Source organism: Vulpes vulpes, chromosome 13, assembly GCF_048418805.1.
Source record: "Vulpes vulpes isolate BD-2025 chromosome 13, VulVul3, whole genome shotgun sequence".
Classification (NCBI taxonomy): domain Eukaryota; kingdom Metazoa; phylum Chordata; class Mammalia; order Carnivora; family Canidae; genus Vulpes; species Vulpes vulpes.
Window position 1 is genome coordinate 6,767,847 of NC_132792.1, and position 21,063 is coordinate 6,788,909.

Sequence of the window (21,063 nt, forward strand, 5' to 3'; positions counted from 1 at the left end):
GAGATCAAGGTATCCTCAGAGATATGTAACCCTCCCACGGTCCTGGGGGAGAGTCTGCTCCAGGCCACTTTCCCAATTCTGCATCCTTGGCTTTTGGAGCATAACCGCTGTCTTTTTTTTTTTTTTAAATTAATTAATTAATTTTTTTTATAACCGCTGTCTTTATTTGACATTCTCCCCATATGAATGTCCTCCTCCAAATTTCCTTTTTCTTTTTTTTTTTTGTATATTTTTTATTGGAGTTTGATTTGCCAACATATAGCATAACACCCAGTGCTCATCCTGTCAAGTGCCCCCCTCATTGCCCATGACCCAGTCACCCCATCCCCCTGCCCACCTCCCCTTCCACTACCCCTTGCTAGTTTCCCAGAGTTAGGAGGCTCTCATGTTTTGTCACCTTCTCTGATATTTCCCACTCATTTTCTCTCCTTTCCCTTATAATCTCTTTCTCTATTTTTTGTATTCCCCGTATAAGTGAAACCATATAATGTTTGTCCTTCTCTGATTGACCTATTTCAACTCAGGGTCCCCATTTCACTCAGCATGATACCCTCCAGTTCTATCTATGTTGAAGCAAATGGTGGGTATCCATCATTTCTAATTGCTGAGTAATATTCCATTGTATACATAAACCACATCTTCTTTATCCATTCATCTTTCAATGGACACCGAGGCTCCTTCCACAGTTTGGCTATTGTGGACATTGCTGATAGAAACATCGGGGTACAGGTGTCTCAGTCATTCACTGCATCTGTATCTTTGGAGTAAATCCCCAGCAGTGAAATTGCTGGGTCATAGGGCAGGTCTATTTTTTACCTCTTTGAAGAACCTCTACATAGTTTTCCAGAGTGGCTGCACCAGTTCCCATTCCCACCAACAGTGCAAGAGGCTTCCCCTTTCTCCACATCCTCTCCAACATTTATTGTTTCCCGTCTTGTTAGTTTTCCTCATTCTCACTGGTGTGAGGTGGTATCTCATTGTGGTTTTGATTTGTATTTCCCTGATGGCAAGTGATGCGGAGCATTTTCTTACGTGCTTGTTGGCCATGTGGATGTCTTCTTTGATGGTGAAAACCTCATAAGAAAGATTAAGTCTTGAAGTTCTTATTTTGAGTTATACTATTGGTATCAGAAAATGTTTCAGATGTGTGACAAGAGCCAAAAAAAAAAAGTGGGCAGTGGGAAAATTCAGGGCAAACCTCATGCCTCTTGACCCATGATTGAGTCACTGCAGTTAACACAACAACCCCCCCTAAATCTGAGTTATTCCTAATTAATGCCAGTGAGAGAGGCAACTAGCTAACTTCTTCACTGTCTGCCTTCCGGCCTGGGGTAAATCACATCTTTATGCCCTTTCTACCCCAGCCAGTGTGTTTCTCTCAACCTGATGGGACCAATTACTTCACAAGAATTGTCCAGTGGCTGTCAGGAACATGGCAATGAAAAGACAATTTAGGAGAAAAACAAACTCAAACTTTCCAGGGTATACCATGGCTTTTGTATCCAATTTGCTTTTCTGAAGAGAAATCTGTCAGAAGCATCTGCTTTTGGGAAACTTGATTGCATTCACAACCCCTCCCCACAAAAAATAAACAAACAAAGGGAGATTTCTGCCCCAAAGTCAAATTCAGTTGTCACAGTAGAAGCAAAATCTGCTTACAACTTTTAAAATAGAAATATGCCTTCTTAAAAAAAGCATAGGACTCCATTCTCTCATTATATGTAGAAATGTGTGCATATGCCTACGTGCATTTATCATACTTCTTAATATGCACAGGTGTAATGTATGTGTGTGTACTATGAATATACACACACATGCAAATGTAGCATATGGGTTGTGTATAGGCTTTGAGGATAGGACCAAGGAAAAACAGTCATTAGCATCACTCACTGCCTTTTGTGAATTAGGAAATGTGATTTTCTCAGGTTCTTCAACTTTAAATTTCTGCTTCAATTCTTCCTCTCTGTGTCTGTGCTCATGCATGACTTTGAACAACTCAGGGTCCCCAAGACCTTGTGTTCCCTTAAAGCAGTTTTAACCACTAAAATCACTAATAGATGTATGGTCCTTACAAGTTATAACATGCCTCCGCACGCTCCATCTTTTTTTGCTATACAGAACAACCACTAAATGGGGGTGATTATACCATTTTATTATTTTTTAAACTTTAAATCAATTAACATATAGTGTATTATTAGTTTCAGAGGTAGAGTTCAGTGATTCATCAGTTGCATAGAACACCCCGTGCTCATTCCATCAAGTGCCCTCCTTCATGCCCATCCCCCAGTTACCCCATCCCCCACCCACCCCTCCTCCTGCGACCCTCAGTTTGTTTCCCAGAGTTAAGAGTCTCATGGTTTGTCTCCCTCTCCAATTTTGTCTTATTTTTCCTTCCCTTCCCCTATGTTCATCTGTTTTGTTTCTTAAATTCCACATATGAGTGAAATCATATGACATTTGTCTGTCTGTGGCTGATTTATTTCAGTAAGCATAATAATACCCTCTAGTTCCATCCATGTCATTGCAAATGGCAAGATTTTCATACACACACACACACACACACACACACACACACCACATCTTCTTTATCCATATATCTGTCGATGGACATCTGGGCTTTCTCCATAGTTTGGCTCTTATGGGCATTGCTGCTATTAACACTGCGATGCATGTGCCCCTTCGAATCACTATATTTGTATCCTTTGGATAAATATCTAGTAGTGCAATTGCTGGGTCATAGGGTAGCTCTATTTTTAACTTCTTGAGGAATCTCCACACTGTTTTTCAGAGTGCTTCAATCATACTTATTTTAAAGATGAAGAACTGAAGGCTCAGAGAGGTTAGCTTAATTGCTATGTCACATAGCTGGTAGATGGTAGAGCCTGCATAGAGCCTAGTTCTCATTCTTATCACCTTTCCACATCAGGCAGCTAGCCAGTAGGGCAGTCCATGAGGCTAGAAGGAGAATGCCAGAAGAAAGTGGTTATTATAATAAGCCAAATGATTATTATATCTCTTTCTTTTGTAACATACTTAACAGAGAATAGGCTATCATTCTATATGCTGAATATATGCAAACCCACTTATTTTTGTTTATTACCTCACTACCTTGAGGCATTAGGAAACCTATTTACAGACTCAGAAAATTAATTTGAAACTCATTTGCCTAAAGTTGCCCAGCTGGTGGTGACCCTAAGACTTGAACATGGGTCCGTGAAGCCCACGTTCCTCCAACTATCATATACTGACTTTTAAAGAGAGAGCTGCAAAAGGAGAACCACCATTAACAGCATTAGGGATGTGTTATGGTCCTTGTTTATGGCTAAGGGAACTGACTACTTTGGATGCTAAGTTCTATTTTGCCTGAGTCACCTGGCAAATAGCCCTGCCTCCAGAAGTTGCGCCAAGGCCATCTTATTCTCAGCTTCTTCCTTTAATCACTTGCGGTGCCTCCCACTACCAATTCCTGAAAAACTCCCAACCTTATTACCTCTTAGAGAGTTTTTTGCTGAAATCTCTTGAGGCAAGCTTTATCTTTTTTTCCTCTCTGCTTTTCTGTGATTAGGGTCTTTCCGACACTTGGATGCTATTAAGTTTCTATTACTCTGTAGCACCATAGTGCAGAGGCGAGGCCCCCTTCATTTAGACGGAGTGCTTAGCTTTTGGAACCACAGGTATGCATTTTAAATGCAGCTGGCTCTGCAGGTCCTAAGGTGGCTTTGGATTTAGCCCTGGGATTGTCTTATAAACCTTTATTCTATTATAGCTAGTGAGGTAGGCTTAGAATTAAATGACAGTGTTGACAGATCAGTGTAGAACAATATATCTATAATTGCTCCAATAAGCTTTCCAGAGCAAAATACTTGGAAGGAGTTGATCTTCTGCGTGCCAAGCCAGAACTTACTTAAAGGGAATTATGAGCAACGGGGTCTCAGCCAACACAAAAGTTAGTATTTACATTTCTGTGTAAGTGCTGGTTGACAACTCCGGGACTCATAGTACACTCATCTATTGGTTACTCAGCCACCTTAGACGTTCACACAATATTTTACACTGGGACACAAGAAGGAGCAGACCTTGCAAAATGCCCAAACACACACATGACCTTATTTATTTTATACTTTATTTTTTACCCTTCCCCATGAGAATGAAGATCAAGATGGAAGATTCATTAAGCTGTTATGCCATGGGTGCTTTACGTACAAAATCCTATTCTGTCTTCCTGGTGTGGTACAGATTATCATTCCCATTTAACAGATGAGAAAACTAAGTCTTTGCCAAGTGAAGGGACATGGACATGGCAACAATGGTGCGATCCAAACTCAGGTGTCTTTGATAAAATGTAGTTTCTACTGTACTACGTGACACATGGATGTTCTCCACCTAGCAAGGCCATGCTTGTAAGTTCTGAAGATTTGTTCTGTCTCTCCAGTGTCACAGAACCCTTCACTCTACTGTGCCCAGGCCTATAGTTCTAGTTTGTCCAACCTAGCATTCAATGGATGATGATATCAAGGTCACACCACAGAGAGAGCAGTCAGGGGCCAGCATGGTGTTGTTCTCCAAATACTAAAGATGGCTGTTTGGCACTGCTTCCCAGTTCTTTGTGGTGATTTTCTTTGCTCTATATCATCCTTCAAATAATCTCAGTTTTCCTAGTGTGTGTATTTACTTCCTTTCTGATTCAACTTTGTGCAACTCAGATAGATGCCATAGACCTATTACTAGAATAGGATACAATATTTTTTGGTCAAACTCTGCCACATACTAATCAAGATGGCATATTACATCACCTCAGCCCTCTCAGCTACAAAATTCAGTTAAATAGAAGCTGTGCAATTTACTTCTTAAGATGTTTATCAAATGTTGGGTGAGAGCAGAGGACACATGAGTACATGGTAAATGCTGTCAGTACAAACCTTACAGACATTCATGAATCCTCAAGGTATCCTCTTCAAAAGTAATTGATTATCACCTTACTTTTGCCAATCCATAAAATCAACATTGGTAGAAAATGTGTTCTCTATACTCTGTCTTGCTGATAGTTGTATAGATTTCAACTATTTCCTCATGACTTGGAATATATGATTCTTGCTTTTTCTTTTTCTTGTTTCCCTATGTCTTCCCTATTTCTTTCCCTTCCTATCTCTATGTCTCTCTCTGTCTCTCTCTCTCTCTTATATTGTAAAAGGGAGATGAGAAGATAGATGTGTTCATATGATTACAATGAAAGAAGAAATGATATATGATCCCAGGAAGGTACTAACAAAAGGAAAGGGAACTCTAAGGAAGTTATAATTATATCTGGTTCTGTTGGGGCAGAAGAGTGTATTCTCATAAAGAAAAGACCAAGGACGGTGACTTGGGTGACTCAGTCAGTTAAGCATCTGCCATTGGCTCAGGTCATGATCTCAGGATCCTGGGATCGAGCCCTGCATCAGGCTCCTTGGTCAGCAGGGAGTCTGCCTTTCCCTCTCCCTCTTCCTCTGCCTGCCACTCCTCGTGCTTGTGCTCCCTTTCTGTCTGTCAAATTAATAAATAAAATATTTTTTAATTATAAATTTATTTTTTATTGGTGTTCAATTTGACAACATACAGATTAACACCCAGTGCTCATCCTGTCAAGTGCCCCCCTCAGTGCCCGTCACCCATTCACCCCCAATCCCCACCCTCCTCCCCTTCCACCACCCCTAGTTAGTTTCCTAGAGTTAGGAGACTTCCATGTTCTGTCTCCCTTTCTGATATTTCCTACCCATTTCTTCTCCCTTCCCCTCTATTCCCTTTCACTATTATTTATATTCCCCAAATGAATGAGACCATATGATGTTTGTCCTTCTCTGACTGACTTACTTCACTCAGCATAATACCCTCCAGTTCCATCCACGTTGAAGCAAATGGTGGGTATTTGTCATTTCTAATGGCTGAGTAATATTCCATTGTATACAGAGACCACATCTTCTTTATCCATTTATCTTTCGCTGGACACCAAGGCTCCTTCCACAGTTTGGCTATTGTGGACATTGCTGCTAGAAACATCGGGGTGCAGGTGTCCCGGCGTTTCATTGCATCTGTATCTTTGGGGTAAATCCCCAGCAGTGCAATTGCTGGGTCGTAGGGCAGGCCTATTTTTAACTCTTTGAGGAACCTCCACACAGTTTTCCAGAGTGGCTGGACCATTTCACATTCCCACCAACAGTGTAAGAGGGTTCCCTTTTCTCCGCATCCTCTCCAACATTTGTGGTTTCCTGCCTTGTTAATTTTCCCCATTCTCGCTGGTGTGAGGTGGTATCTCATTGTGGTTTTGATTTGTATTTCCCTGATGGCAAGTGATGCGGAGCATTTTCTCATGTGCGTGTTGACCATGTCTATGTCTTCCTCTGTGAGATTTCTGTTCATGTCTTTTGCCCATTTCATGATTGGATTGTTTGTTTCTTTGCTATTGAGTTTAGTAAGTTCTTTATATATCTTGGAAACTAGCCCTTTAACTGATACGTCATTTGCAAATATCTTCTCCCATTCTGTAGGTTGTCTTTTAGTTTTGTTGACTGTATCCTTTGCTGTGCAAAAGCTTCTTATCTTGATGAAGTCCCAATAGTTCATTTTTGCTTTTGTTTCTTTTGCCTTCGTGGATGTATCTTGCAAGAAGTTACTGTGGCCGAGTTCAAAAAGGGTGTTGCCTGTGTTCTCCTCTAGGATTTTGGTGGAATCTTGTCTCACATTAAAAAGAAAGAAAGGAAAGATAGGGTAGACCCTCAAAGATGATATTCCGCCTATGTGCTGAAAACCAGGAAAATGTTGCCAGACATCCAGTGGACCTGGAGAAATTGTTTTGAAGGTAGATGAAACAGCAGGATGTTGATTTGTAACCTCAGGTTTCCCTGGGTAAGATCTGAAATTGTCTCCATACACAGAGGTCAAGAAGAGACGGAAGGAGCAGACCACTCCAGATTGGTAGGTGAAGGTTTAGTAAGCAAGGGAGTTTATATATAAGGCTTGTCTTGGGTGATGTTAGATAAGCAGATCTTTGCACTTGCCTGCCAAATCTTGACAGTTTATACAAAGACCTTAACAGGGTTCAGTCACATTCATTGTCATGATGGTTTCAATAACATTCTACTTGCTCAAGGCTGCATCCTTGAAAATGGCTTCCACTGTGGGAATGAGGACAGAGCGCACATTCCAAGGACAGGGGATCAGGAGGAGCTTCCGATTGTTCAGGGTCAACTTGTGGGTCAGGCAGTGTTCACATCCTCTTGATGACCTCCTCCAACATGTGAGCAGAGACTCGGAGCTACAAAGTGTGAATTACAGAACTTTAATACACACCTGCTACTGCCATGGTCTCCTGTGGTGAGGTGAACTGAGACACCTCTTTGAGCATGCTCTCTTTCCAGCTCCCCCCATCCTATGAACACTGCCCCCAAATGAACAACATCCATCAGGAAAAGACATTGAAGATCTTATTAACATATTTGGGGATTAATATATGTGGAGATGGTACACATTGAGCAATCCTCAGCTAAATTAATGCCTCTTTGTAATTAATTTAGGCTCAGCAAGGAGTTGGCAGTAAATGATATTAACACAAGGAATATGTTTTCTCTATATGAAATAAGGTTGTGTTGCTTTTGAAAGGAAATTAAAACTGTTTGTGATGAGAGCTGTTTATTCTAAAGTGACTTGAATAAAACACAGCTTTAACACTAATGTTTTTCTTCTGGTCAAGGAGCCAGAGTCCGTGGCTGAACCCATAGAGCCAAAACTTGAGAAAAAAAGTTTCCATTAAGTACCAATATTTTCAGGACATGAACAGGGTCCTGGGATGGGCTCTTTCTCACAGATGGAATTTCTAACAGGTGGCTTCATGTGGAGTTTTTCCTGGAAGGTGGGGAATGTTTAGAAAGGGATTTAAGTAGGGATAATAGGATTGGTGAACCAGAGAGGACTTATTTTTCTGACAATGTGGTGCTTCTCAGCCAATTTGCAGATGTTCCTCCTACAAGCAAGTACAATTTTTCAATAAAACAATACATTTAAATAGATGCATTCACAAGCTAATAATAAAGAGAATGAAATTCTCAGGTGCTAGAAAAGAAGAAGAAATTGAAAGCCCAAGTAGGAAGCACTGATGTGGGTGCTGTAACTGCCCTGAGGAGGGGAGTGGTAGAGGGCTTGGTACCTGTGTTAGTGAAGATTTGGTTAGAGAAATGGAGCCATCATAAGTGGCAGAGAATAAGGAGCTTATCATAAATATCAGATTTTGTGCAAATGTGGTTACTGGTTAAACAGCCTTCATAAGGCAGTGCTTCTGTATCTGCTGCTGGGCTTGAAGTAAACAAAACAAGGGGTTGGGAAGGGAGGTTGTGAAGTGGGGAAGAGCAAGGACACATGGACCTGTGGGGATGAACTGGAGTCTGTCTCTCACTACCTCTGAGATTTTGCTTGTAACAGTGTAGAGGATGTGTGGGGGAAGTTGGTGTCTTTTGGCAGGGAGCTACCAAGAAGTTCCAAGGAAGTTGAAGAAAGTTCAGTGAGTGCTGGAAGCTGGCGGCCCACTACCAGCCCCGTGCCAACAAGATGAGCCAGGAGGTCATGACAAGGTCACTATACCTAGACTTTCTAAGCATTAACATGGCTTCTGTTACCCTTCCTCCTTCTAAGTCTTGCCAAAATGTTTCTTGAGGGCAATGTGAACCAAAAACCATGCAGATGAGATTTTGAAAAATATATTTCCAGCTGAATTAAGTTGACAGAGTATAAAGCTGCCACATAACTTGTGGGTGTGGGTTTTTAAAATACTGATGACATGGGAGAAGGTTCTGGATCCATGCCACATGGAAGTTAGAGCCCAGACCTTCCCATAAAGCTCTGAACCCTGAGTAGACAGGCTTTCAGGGCCAACTGGAGATTTCATATTTTCAAGTGAATCCATTTGTCATCCACTTTCACTTATAAATATGTCTTACAAGGTTAGCTATAATTTTAGCCACTTGCCTCATTTTAAGAATGTCTTTATGGTCTTTTTATAAAGATCAAGCTAATTAGGACTAGATCAGTGATGTTACAGTGAGAAAATTATAGTGAGTCACTTTATCACCATAGTAGGTGGATTAGATCAACCTTTTAAGACAAACATTGTTTATAATGTGAGGTAATAAATGCAATGTTATGGAACAAACATTTTTAAGAATGTTTGTTATACAGCAAATATAGACTAGCCTCAAGGCTGCAAGTCAAGAATTCTGGTAACTATAGTGTTGTAAATCTTTCAGTATTATAAGAAAGTCTTTTGCTTATTTTTAGCAAAGTTAGTTAGAAAGAAATTCAGCTCTATGATGATAAGATATGGAAGAAATGCAGATTTAACTTAATTTTTATGCTAACAGGTATGCTTATATTTGCTAATATTTTCCTTCTTTATCTAGGAAGATATATTGGCTAGCTCAAGGATAATCTTCATGAAGTATCTGAGTCAACAGACTCTCAATTTTAAAAAGTTCTTTATTAACTGCTGAGTTTCATTTAGATTATACTTCAGAGTTATCTTTTAGCCAAAAATGAAATAAGGAATAAGGGATTTCTAATGCAAAGTTTCCACAGGACAGAAAAACAAAAACAAAAACAAAACAAAAACAAAAAAACAGAAAAAGAGTCTGAAAGAGGGAGCTAGTTTCTGTCTGGGCTCCAGAAGAAGGAAAACTAGAGACTTTCTTGTGGCTGGAGAACCCAGGACTTTGCTTCAAGAGGACCTGGGCCTTCACTTAACATTACCTTTGTGGGCCAAGAAAGTAGCATAAAAGTTGGTCCCAATCTGAAGATACCCATGGGAGCTCAGACTTTTCTTGAGGAACAGATTGAAAACACAAACAGGAAATATTTTCAGGGAAAAATGAAGTAAAGCCTAAAAGCTCTTGATGAGATGAGTTTATATCAAAAAAAAAAAAAAAAAAAAAGCAAACAGATAATAGCAAGCAACTAACTGGAAAGTATTAGCTATGCAGGAGAGTCTATGGATGACACAAACAGCATGATTAGTTGCCTTGAGGCTGAAATAATAGGCAGTCTTAAAATGGGTACAAAATAAGCATATTTAAATGATTTAAGACCTAAAATTAAAAATTAAAAAAACAACTAAAAGACCCTATGAATAAAGAATGGGCAAATTTGGAAAAGATTCTGTTTGGTGTTCTACAGTGAAGAGCAATAAAAATATTGTTCTTAGGTGGAAAGCCCTCAAATATTGGAGAGATTAAACATAAAATTAATCTCAACTGAAGAAGGAATTAGTGAATAGTGAGTCATGCCTGAGAATCCTCATCTAGACTGTCACACACAGTGTGGAGATAGAAAATCTGGAAGAGAGATTAGAATACATTGATGACAGATTCAAAAGGTTGGAGTTCCAGAAGGGAATAAAGACGGGGCAGTGCTATATGCAAAGGAAGAATGTCTGAGCATTTTCTGGAATTCATGAAAAATATGGATCTTTATATTTGAGAAACACAGTGGTAAGTAAAACACTGAAGTATAAAAATAAATTCATTCCTAGTTATATCACATTGAAAAGAAGACCAAAAGGAAGGGGGATTTTTAAGATTTTATTTATTTATTTTTAGAAAAAGAGAGAAAAAAGAGAAACACAGAGAGTGTGAGCAAGGTGAAGGACAGAGGGAGAAGAAGAATCTCAAGCAGACTTTACACCCAGCACAGAGCCACCCAACATGAGGCTCAATCCCACAGCCCTGAGATCATGACTTGAGCCAAAACTATGAGTTGGATGCTCAACAAACTGAGCCACCCAGGCAACCCAGGAAGGGAGATTTTTAAAACAACCAGAGAGAAAATACAGATTTGTTAAAAGAAATATCAGTTCTGTTGATAGTGATTTCTGAGGCCAGAAGACTATGTAATAGCATCTTCAGTGTATTGTGGGAGCACACCAATCTAGGATTTCATACTGGGCTAAATTATCACTCAAAAAGAAAGGAGAAGGACATTTTCACAACCCTTTTCCCTCCAAAAGAAAAGAAAAGAAAAGAAAAGAAAAGAAAAGAAAAGAAACCTCAAGAGGATTGCCACTCACATACCTTGGCTGAAGAAACTACTAAATCCTGGACTCCAGATAAATGGAAATTGGACTCTGAGCATTGGTATGCACAAGGGAAAGCAAGCAAATCAATCAACACATGAGAAAATCTGAACAATAACTAGCCTATGAAACAATGCCCATGATAATGGTAATGAGTAATTTTAGATTTTAACGACACTGTGAAATGAAAGTGTTAAATACTGTAATTAAGGCAGGGAGGGATGATCTAATGGAAGGGTTTCTAAGATACTTATGTTGTTCAAGAGGAGGGGTAGAGACATGAATTAAGTTTAGATTTTGTTAATTCAAATGTGCTTGTGAAAGCTTAAGGGAATCCACAAAAAGATGAGAACTAAACTCTTCATAGATTATGGAAAACTTCTAAGTAGGGAAGGGAGGAAAGAAAATTGGAAACAGAATCTCTGAATCACTTGCACATAGACAAACCCCCCAGTCAAGTTTTAATTTGTTGATTTTTCCTATGTTTGTCTATTTTGTTTCATTGATTTTTGGTTTTATTTTTTTATTATTTTAATCATTCCCTTTGCTTACTTTAGGTTTAATTTGGTTTTCTTTTTCTAGCATTTTTTTTCTAGCATTTTAAATTCGGTTTGAATTTCAGCTCTGACAATATTAAATGTGGACTTCAGGCAGGTTACCTGCTCTGTCTTGATTTCTTTATTAAAATGAGGAAACTCTTGTTATCTATTACATATGGTTTCCAGGAGAGGTAACCACGATGGTACATGAAGAGTATTTTCATCCAAATCTGGTGTATAGTAAGGACTGAATGAATGTTAGCACTTATTAACCAGTTAGTAACAACAGTAGGAATATACATTATTGACTGATTTCATGAGAGAGACTCACAATAATTTAATAAGATATGCAGATATGCACTGTAATTTTTACCATTTTGCACAGGAGAGAATATGAGTTTAAGAAGGCTTCCTTGTGCAAGGAAACTAATTGCCAGAACCAGGACTAAAGCTCAAGTCATTCGGTCTCCACCCACAGTCCATGCCCTGAACTGCCATGGATTTATCCTTTAACAAAGTAGCTGGCCTTTACCATTTACTTCCCTGACACCAGCCCCTGTGCCAAACATTTTACATTCATGACTTCATGACTTCAGTTCCTCTCTACACATACCTGGGGCCATGACTCTGATGGTATGGCCCCAGGTTTGCAGATGAGGACTTTGGGGAACAGAGAGCTGCATGAACCCATCAGCTGTCCTGTGGTGACAGCGTGGAGCAGTAGCCATTCAGACAACCCAAGTTATTTGACCTGATTGTTTCCTGCTCTTAACTAGAGAACCAGCTTACCTTACCTCTTTAGCTCTTCACCCAAATATTTTTATTATCCAAGTTACAGCTCAGGGACTGAGCTACTCTTTACCAGGAACCAGTTACAATCTCTACCACCTAGATAGTCAACCAGTTTCGACACAGCCTCTGTTGGCTCAGTTGTATAAGACAAATATAGGAGGTCTCTTGGTGGTGGTGATGGTGATGATGAAGGTGGTGATACTGGCTATTATTTAGCACACACAATGTACTAGGCACACTTTATGAGCATTTTGCACATGTTAATAGATTATATTAGTCCAAAGGATGAATTAATCTTCAATTCCACCTGATGTTTTAAAAAGTCACCCTAAACTTTTTGTCTTCTTTGGAAATTCACATAATTTCTTAGTTTTTCCACTTTCTCTACCTGCCAATCTAAAGCAAAAAACAGTGGCCTCTCCCTCCTTTGGGTGAGTTCTTGAGGCCAGATGAACTCTCTACTAAGAAAACACTCAAAGCAAAGTGTCTCAGAAGGCAACACATAAATAGAGAACAGCATTTATTAGCTATTTTCTATCTCCAGGGCACAGAAGTGACTCCAGCCAGACGCCTGTCTGCTGTGCCCTTTCCAGCTGCCACTTTGTATGTTAATTGCACAACCTTAACATTTATTATCAAATCTGCTGGTTTAAAATTTTAAGATGAAGGGTAGAAGGCGGTCTTCACTCAGGGGACCCATCTTCAGTCATTTTATGGAAATGAAACTTGGAGTTTGTTTACTGCTGGTCTGTGAAATCCCAGGTGGGGGAAATGCTAATTGTAGAGGGTGGGAAGAAAGAGGCTCAGGCTGAGTCAAACATGAACCATAAAATCAGATGCACAAACAGCCTGAATTCTGATTCTTCTCTACCCACAGAAACCCGCTTGTAAGATGGTGTCTCTTTTGTGTGCTCTGTGTCCTCCTAAAAAGCATACGTGACATACAGATTATAAACATGACTGAGCACCTTATCAGAAGCACCCCTTTCAATCCATTGTCCCTTTTTCCAAGCAGAAGTGGTAAACAGAAGCCAGAATAGGCATCTCAGAACACTTGCACTAACCTCACATTTATTTTTATTGATAAAAGAACTCTGCCAGTCCTCGTTTAGATCCTATTTACTTCTGCCTATGACAGCAATCACATGTTCAGTTTGATTAAGGCAGACAGGCTGTGGTAGTAACAGCTGATAGCCAATATAATATTTAAGACACATTCATTATGTTAAAAATATAACCAAAATCTATAGTAAGTGGGGGATCATTTAGTCTAGGGATGAATAGTCCTAGACATCTATATAATCCATCTTCCATTGCCATGTTCACATTTTCATCTGCGTTAATTCCAAACGCACCACTGTACATTGGCATCACGGTGACGTGCACAATGCATACTGTGCCCTGTGATGTAGGGGATGAATGTGTGTTCTACTTTTTTATGAGAGAAAGGAAACTAACAGAGCAGCTGCAGCTGGAAATGCTGTTTCTTCTTCTTCTTTTGTTTTTTTGTTTTTTTTTTGTTGTTGTTGTTGTTGTTCTTTTTTTTTTTTTATGTTTTCTCTGTGTGTAGGCAGCTAGTCATCACGTTAGGTTAAAAAAAAAAATTAGTTACCTGTTGAGGAGAGATGCCCTCAAAAAAGAATAGGGTCTATTTCTCATCTTGTTTCCTATCTTCTTTGAAAACAAAAACTAAAGCCAGACTCCTGGCCATTCAGACTGTAATTATTTGGGAGTAAGTTGTCAGTGGCCAGGGGAATTGCTGGCCATCTCTTGTATCTGAAACAAAAGAAAGGAATCATTATATAGCATAATTAAAGGGCGCTTACTTAATACCAGGGATTTTGATAGTTACTTTACATTGCTAATTGTTTTCCTTTTTTAAATCTTCTCCCAAATCATAAATGGTAGACTCTATCACACATCTATTCTGTAGTTATGGTATTTCAGTTTGTGACTGTCCTTCCATCACATTCTACAGTATAGTTTAAAGTATGCTCAGAAACTTTATAGGACTAGAAAGAAGAAATGATTAATTCCACCCGGGTTATTTAGGAAGCTAAATAGATTAAATGACATCTAGTCTGTGGCTTGAGAAATTATATATAATTGTTATCAGCTCATTTCTTCCCTTCAAACCTAGGATATGATGGGCTTGAAACTTCATCTGCATTTCATGTGCTATGTGTATAATATTGGACTCAAGTACCATTGAAAAGAGATAATTCTTTCTTTAATAAATGTGGAAATAAGACCTCTTATCAGCACGATGTTAATGAGATGCAAATTCATGCCAAGGCAAGAGTCTGAAATGTCTATTTTTTATTAGGTCTCTCAGCTAGCTCTTGCTTCTTTTCTTCTTATTATTGCATTCCATAGCAAAAAGTCTTCAACAGATACAGAAATCTTTCTATACTATTATACGTCTAATGCATGATTCCTGACATCCTCTGTCTTTGACTGTGAGACTCTGGAGAAGGTGATGTTATTTTGTTACCTCTTTTAAACACCGAGTCTGGTTTAGTTTATCTATATATCATCTTGTTTAAAGCCTTCTCTCTATTTCTAACTATTTAAAGAAGTTTAGCTTTTAAAAAGAAAAAGAGATTGGCAATTGCTAGAAGAGAATAGTAGGTCAGCAGTATTTTTTCCTTTTGTGAAGTTGGGAGGTATTACAATAGGTTTATAAATAACTGGGATTGATCCAGGAGAAAGAGGAAAACTTGATGGAGCAGGAGAGGGGAGGATTGAATGCAAGAACAAAGTCCTCCTGGGTGAGAGGAGATGCAATCCAGTGTAATGTAGAGTGGTTTGCTTAAAATAGAGACAAGGTCCATTCATTCATTGTAAGAAAAGAGAGGCTGAGTTCGTGGGTTTGGTGTAAGAGATTTAAAGTGGTCCTTTTCTGACTGCTTCTAATTCTACCTCTGAGTGATGGTGGATGTCATGAGAGACTGGGACTTTGGGAGGATTTGACCAAAAAACACTCCCCTGAACATGATCCTAAGGATGAGAAGAATAAACAGGGATGTAGACATGATGGATTCTATTTTGTTGCCTCTTGAGAGAAGGTGCATGTTCACTTCTTATTACAGTCTCTCTTCTGGAATAGGTTTCTGGACAGTGTGGGGTGATAAGGGAGGGGCTGTCTCCAGGCTCTTCTTAAAGCCTGCTGTTGGTGGCATCAGGGTGAGAGAGAGGCTGTGAATTCTGATTGTAGGTTATAGAGGTCCAGCTTCAACTGGCTTAGCCAGGAAGGACAGGCTGTAGGCTGAGACGCCTGGCACCAGGGTCTACACTTCTCACCTTCGTTCCTCTTTGTGCATCACTTTGAATCTGCAGCTTTAGACCTGCTTTTGTTGGTGGTGGAGGATCTGGTCAACTACAGCACGCACCCCCAGAGTTGTACCACCAGGGGAGGAAAGACATTTCCCTGCCTGGTGCAGGTTGGAAAACCATTCCATAGAAGCTCTCCAGCAGTGCTGATTTGGGTCACATGTACATCTTTGGTTAAACCAGAAGACAGGGTTCCTGGTTAGTTCCCTGTCCATCTCTTGACCTGTTGCTATAGCTAAGACATAGGATCATGTATGAAAGTTGAAAGCTTCCTTTTAAATCCTGTGATGAGTAAAGAGAGGGGTGGCTCTTACCCAAAGGCACAGGCATGACCACAGATAGAATTCTACTGAATTATCCCCATCAGTTGACCAGGATCACCTATTGCATCCTAGATAGATTCCCTAATTCTCAGCCTAGCACCCCTAGGATACAGCTCCAAGTTTCCTTTATGACCTCAACCCTTACTATTCCTTTTCACATACCTCACACTTGCTTCTTGAAATTGTTTACTCATATTGCTCCATCCACTTGGAATATCCTTCATTTCCATCCAGTCAACCAGCCACCCACCCTACCCTAAATTAAACATTTATTGTGTTCCACCATGTGACAAGACCTATGCTGGCACAGGAGCTACACAATGAATGAGACACCATCTATATATATTAAGAGGGATGCAGGAATGCCTGGGTGGCTCAGTGGTTGAGTGTCTGCCTTTGGCTCAGGGCGTCATCCCAGGATCTGGGATCAAGTCCCACATCGGGCTCCTTACAGGGAGCCTATTTCTCCCTCTGCCTGTGTCTCTGCCTCTCTCTCCGTGTGTGTCTCTCATGCATAATAAATAAATAAAATCTAAAAAAAAAAAAATAAAAGAAATCCTTCTCTTATTAGGCACAGCTGGATGGGCAAGACACACATGTCAAAAGTCCAATACACATCACTGTGAAAATACAGAGATATGCCTGTTACAGAAGCAGAGCGGAGGTGCCTGGCCATGCCTGGGCTACCAGTGGGGGGTTCCTGGAAGGGATGATCTGTGAACTAGCTCCCAAAGTTACATACATGAGGAACAAAGGGAATGAAGGTGACAGCAAAAGGAACAGCGTGGACACCAGTGACATGAGACATGAGAAACTGTAGTCACCGAAGGAAAGGCTACACCCTACCCATCAGTCAAGGCCAGAAGTAATGTAGTCCCCTTCAGGAATTATTTCCCTGACCTAAAGAGTTTAGAAATAATTTATCTTAATCTATGCCGCTCACCGTGCACATTTTGAGATCTTGGTTGCTTTGTATGTGTATTGAATTGCTTGCATAGGTTTTCCCTCCTCCTCCTGCAACTGTGAGCTCTTTTAAGAAAGGTGCTATGCCCCTGTATCCCAACATCACCCAGTAGAGAATCTCACGTAGAGTAAACATCAGTAAATGTCCTATGCAAAAAGTCAGAAATGTACCCGTTTAGGACAGGTACTAGTCTTTCCTGATTTTGGCGCAAAAGCTTGCCAAGGGACTCTTATAGAACAGAGTGCACATGGAGTGGTTTCCATTGAGAGCTCTATTGATCTTATTAAGAACTAGCAGTGCATTTGGGGAGGGGGTGACAGAAGCATTTTTATGTACGTCGTAGGTCATTGTAATGGGAAGAAGGGCGAAAGCAATTTCACATAGAAACACTCTCCAGTTGCCTATAACTTCGGCTCAGCAAATGTCACCCCACAACTATTCACTACAATATTTATTGCTCTGTCATTAGCTTATAAATAATGTCAGCCTGGAGACAGGGGTGGTAGTGGTGGCGGGGATGTGATGCCAGGCAGTGGCAGCCGTGATAGGACTGTGCAGAAAGGCAGAGAGGCCCATGCTGACATCTGAGGAGGAGGCGTTAAAAGTTAACTCCGGCAATTACGAAGAATCATAACTTTCCCCATAAAAACAGTCTGAGCAGAGCCTAAATGGTGCTTAAAATAGCATTTCTCGCCAAAACTCCCTCATAAAAATCTCAGAACCCAGTCAAGATAGCTATATCTGTCAGAGGCCTTCAGGCAAATAAACCTCAAATTGATGGGGATGGTGTCAAATGGAACTCCTTTGGGTTTCATACTCACAGTGAAATTCTAATCCCAGGCACCAAATAAGAGCCGAGCCAATGGTTTATCGGTTGTGTTTTCAAAGTGAGAGGGATGCAGAGAAAATTTGGGGGAAATCCCAATGTTGATATCGTGTGGTATCACTTGAAAACTCTAAATGCTGTGTTGTGGTCTGTCAGCAACATAAGCCAAACTTACATTTCCCCCAATCAGTTTTGCTTCACTGTTCAGTCACTAGGAAAGTAACTTTCTAGAATGATCTGTAGCCACGGTTCTTGCCAGCCTCTAAGCTCTCCAATCTCCAATCATCCTGGTGATTATTTTTTTCCCATGCCCCAAACATCAGAGTTGCCCATTAGTGGAGTGAAGAGGAGAAGAGAGGAGTGGGGAGGGCAGGGGAGTGAAGAAGCTGTATCTCTTTCACCTGTGAATCTCCAGGCCTAGCATAGACCCTGCCCAGGATGGAAATGAGAAAATACCGGATGAATGCGAACAGATGAGTGGAGGATGCATTGCTCCCTGCAAGGCTTGTGGGGTGCAGGGCCTGCAGAGGAGCCCCCAGGCGGTGCAACATGGCCTTGCAGGGCATGAGCCTGGAGCACAGCAGCTCAATGCACCTCTGCCACTGTAAGCTGCATGACAAGAGAGGAGCTTCTAAACCCTGGTATCTGGGGGCACCTGGGTGGCTCAGTGGTTGAGCATCTGCCTTTGGCTCAGGTCATGATCCTGGGATCCTGGGATCGAGTCCTGCATCAGGCTCTCTGCAGGGAGCCTGCTTCTCCCTCTGCCTACATCTCTGCCTCTCTCTGTGTCTCTCATGAATACATAAAATCTTAAAAAAAAAAAAACACCTGTACCTCAGTTTCCCCATTTGATTATGTCACTGCTAGTTTTGCTGTGCTGATTAAGCAAAAACGGTAGGAGCTGGACATTCTCCTCCTTGAGCCTGGTACCCAGATCACACAACCAGTGGTCATTCTCATTGGTAGGTCTGTCCGTCCCTTCCTGCTTACCTCATGTTCAAGGGGTCCCTTGAAGCACCCTGAAATGATGTCAGTCTTCCAGCCCAGAAGGAGTGTGGTGTGGGGGAAGCCCATGAGGTTGGGCAGTCACTGCCATCACAGCTGAGCCACCAGAACAGCAGGGGGAGAGGCAGTGGCAAGGCCAGGCAGCATCTGGTTTTCAAGTCCTCTGAGAAGAACCCATATGACTGGCTACCACCCGAGGATGACAGTGGGGCTCTGCTCAGAAATGGGTGGGATCCCCTCTTTGCCATCACATCCTTTCCTTTCTCCCTCTTTCTCTGCACACCCCTCCCCATAGCTCTACCACTACCTGCTGCTCAGCCCTTCATCCTTTTTCTCCCCTACAGCAGAACACTGCAGTCCCTCTCTTATCCGCTCTTCCCATCTTCCCACACACCCTTTCTTCCTCTCTTTTCTCTGAATTGAAACCCTCCACTCAAGACGCTGTGCCCCCTGCCAGAGGTGCCCGTAGCACATCACAGCCTCCATCCTTTTCTACCCTTGCTCCTTTCCTCTTGCCCTTGCGCAGGAAGCATGGGTACAACTTACTACAAAGGGCCTGTGCACTCAGCTACTTGCTTGCCCGCTCACTGACTGAGTGGCTTTGGGGAAGATACGTAGCCTTAATTGCATTTAAATTTTCTCATTTCTAAAATGAGAATAATAATGACACCTGATCACAGTCTAGTGACAATTAGATGTGTTAATCCTAGTAAGGCACTTTTTTTTTTTTTTTTTAAGAATCCAGGAGGTCAGGAAATATCTTATTGACAGCCAGGAACATAGCTGTAAGAGAGGAAAGCACAGCAAGGCTAGCGAGGACCCTCTGGGCCGGAAACGCTGCATCCTGGGGTCCTTACACAGAAGATTGGGCATCCAGGACAGGAGGCAGTGAGAGCGCATGGGATTCCTGAGAACACCCCTGACATATAATAAGTAAGGTTAGTTGTAAATGATGTCAGACATGGGAAAACTTGCAGAAAACATGAGGTATGTGTTCAGGGGCTATGGCTACCATCTTCCCCAGGTGTCCCAGCCAGGTATGTGGTCTCTAGATCATACTCATGTTCCATCTTCAGGTTACCAGCTTTTCCAGAGTGAGTCTGAGGGAGGCACTTGGACGGCTCAGTCGGTTAAACTGCCAACTCTTGATTTCAGCTCAGGTCATGATCTTGGGATCGTGGGATCAAGCCCTGCATGGGGCTCTGCACTTAGTGGGGAGACTTCTTGGGATTCTCTTTCTCCCTCTGCCCCCTTCCTGTTTGTGTGGTCTCTCTCTCTCCCTCAAATAAATAAAAATCCATCCATCCATCAATCTTTTTTTAAAAAAGAATGAGATCTGAGGCTCTAAGTCTGGAATTTTCACCCTGGTCCACATGCTCTGGCATTACACATGGTCCTGCCTCTCTTGGTGCTGCTGCCTCTCTTGGTGCTCAACTTAGGAGTTGGTTGGACAGTTAGGTAGTCAGGGTCAGGGTCCCCAACAAGAAAATACGGAGTCAGGACAACAGCATTGACATCCTGTTTTGCATCTTAGATAGGACCGCAGTAACCTTCTGCTTTATGGTCTTTGTAGAAATGACTTATGCAAAATGTCCTAAAATAAGGCAATTAACCACAAAGCAATTGTCAAATATGAGCAAGGGGCAGTTGAGACATAAGCCCCCAGATGTCGGCAAAAAAGACCATTAGCAAGTTGACATTGACCTAATAGGTAGACAGATACGTGACCAAAGCTCGGATTGGCATGGCTCAGAAGCACCCCGATTAGCTCAGATAATTCCACAAAAGAGCTCATCAAAACCCCTAAACTTAGAACCTCTGGGGGCAATCCTCTTGGGACCCCTTCGCTCTCCAGGAGCTTTATACTACTGCTCAATAAACTTAGCTCTGCTGCCCGCCACTCTTCATCTGGTCTTACCTCTCCATTCTTTGAAGTGGTGTGACCAAGAACCATGGGCACTAAAGGCAGAAAATTCCTGCAAAATAAAAACCCAGTTCACATCCATAGTCTATCAAGGATTCTGGGGCTTTGACACTTGCCCTTAGGGTCCCTCCAAGGGATTCCTTGTTCCCAGGAAGCACCTCTTACCCTCCACTGCTGCATTGTCAGCCGCTCTATTGAAGTTTTTCTCATCTTTTTCTGCTTATCTCGAAGCTACTGTGATCACCTGTTGTGAAATATTTTTGATCTG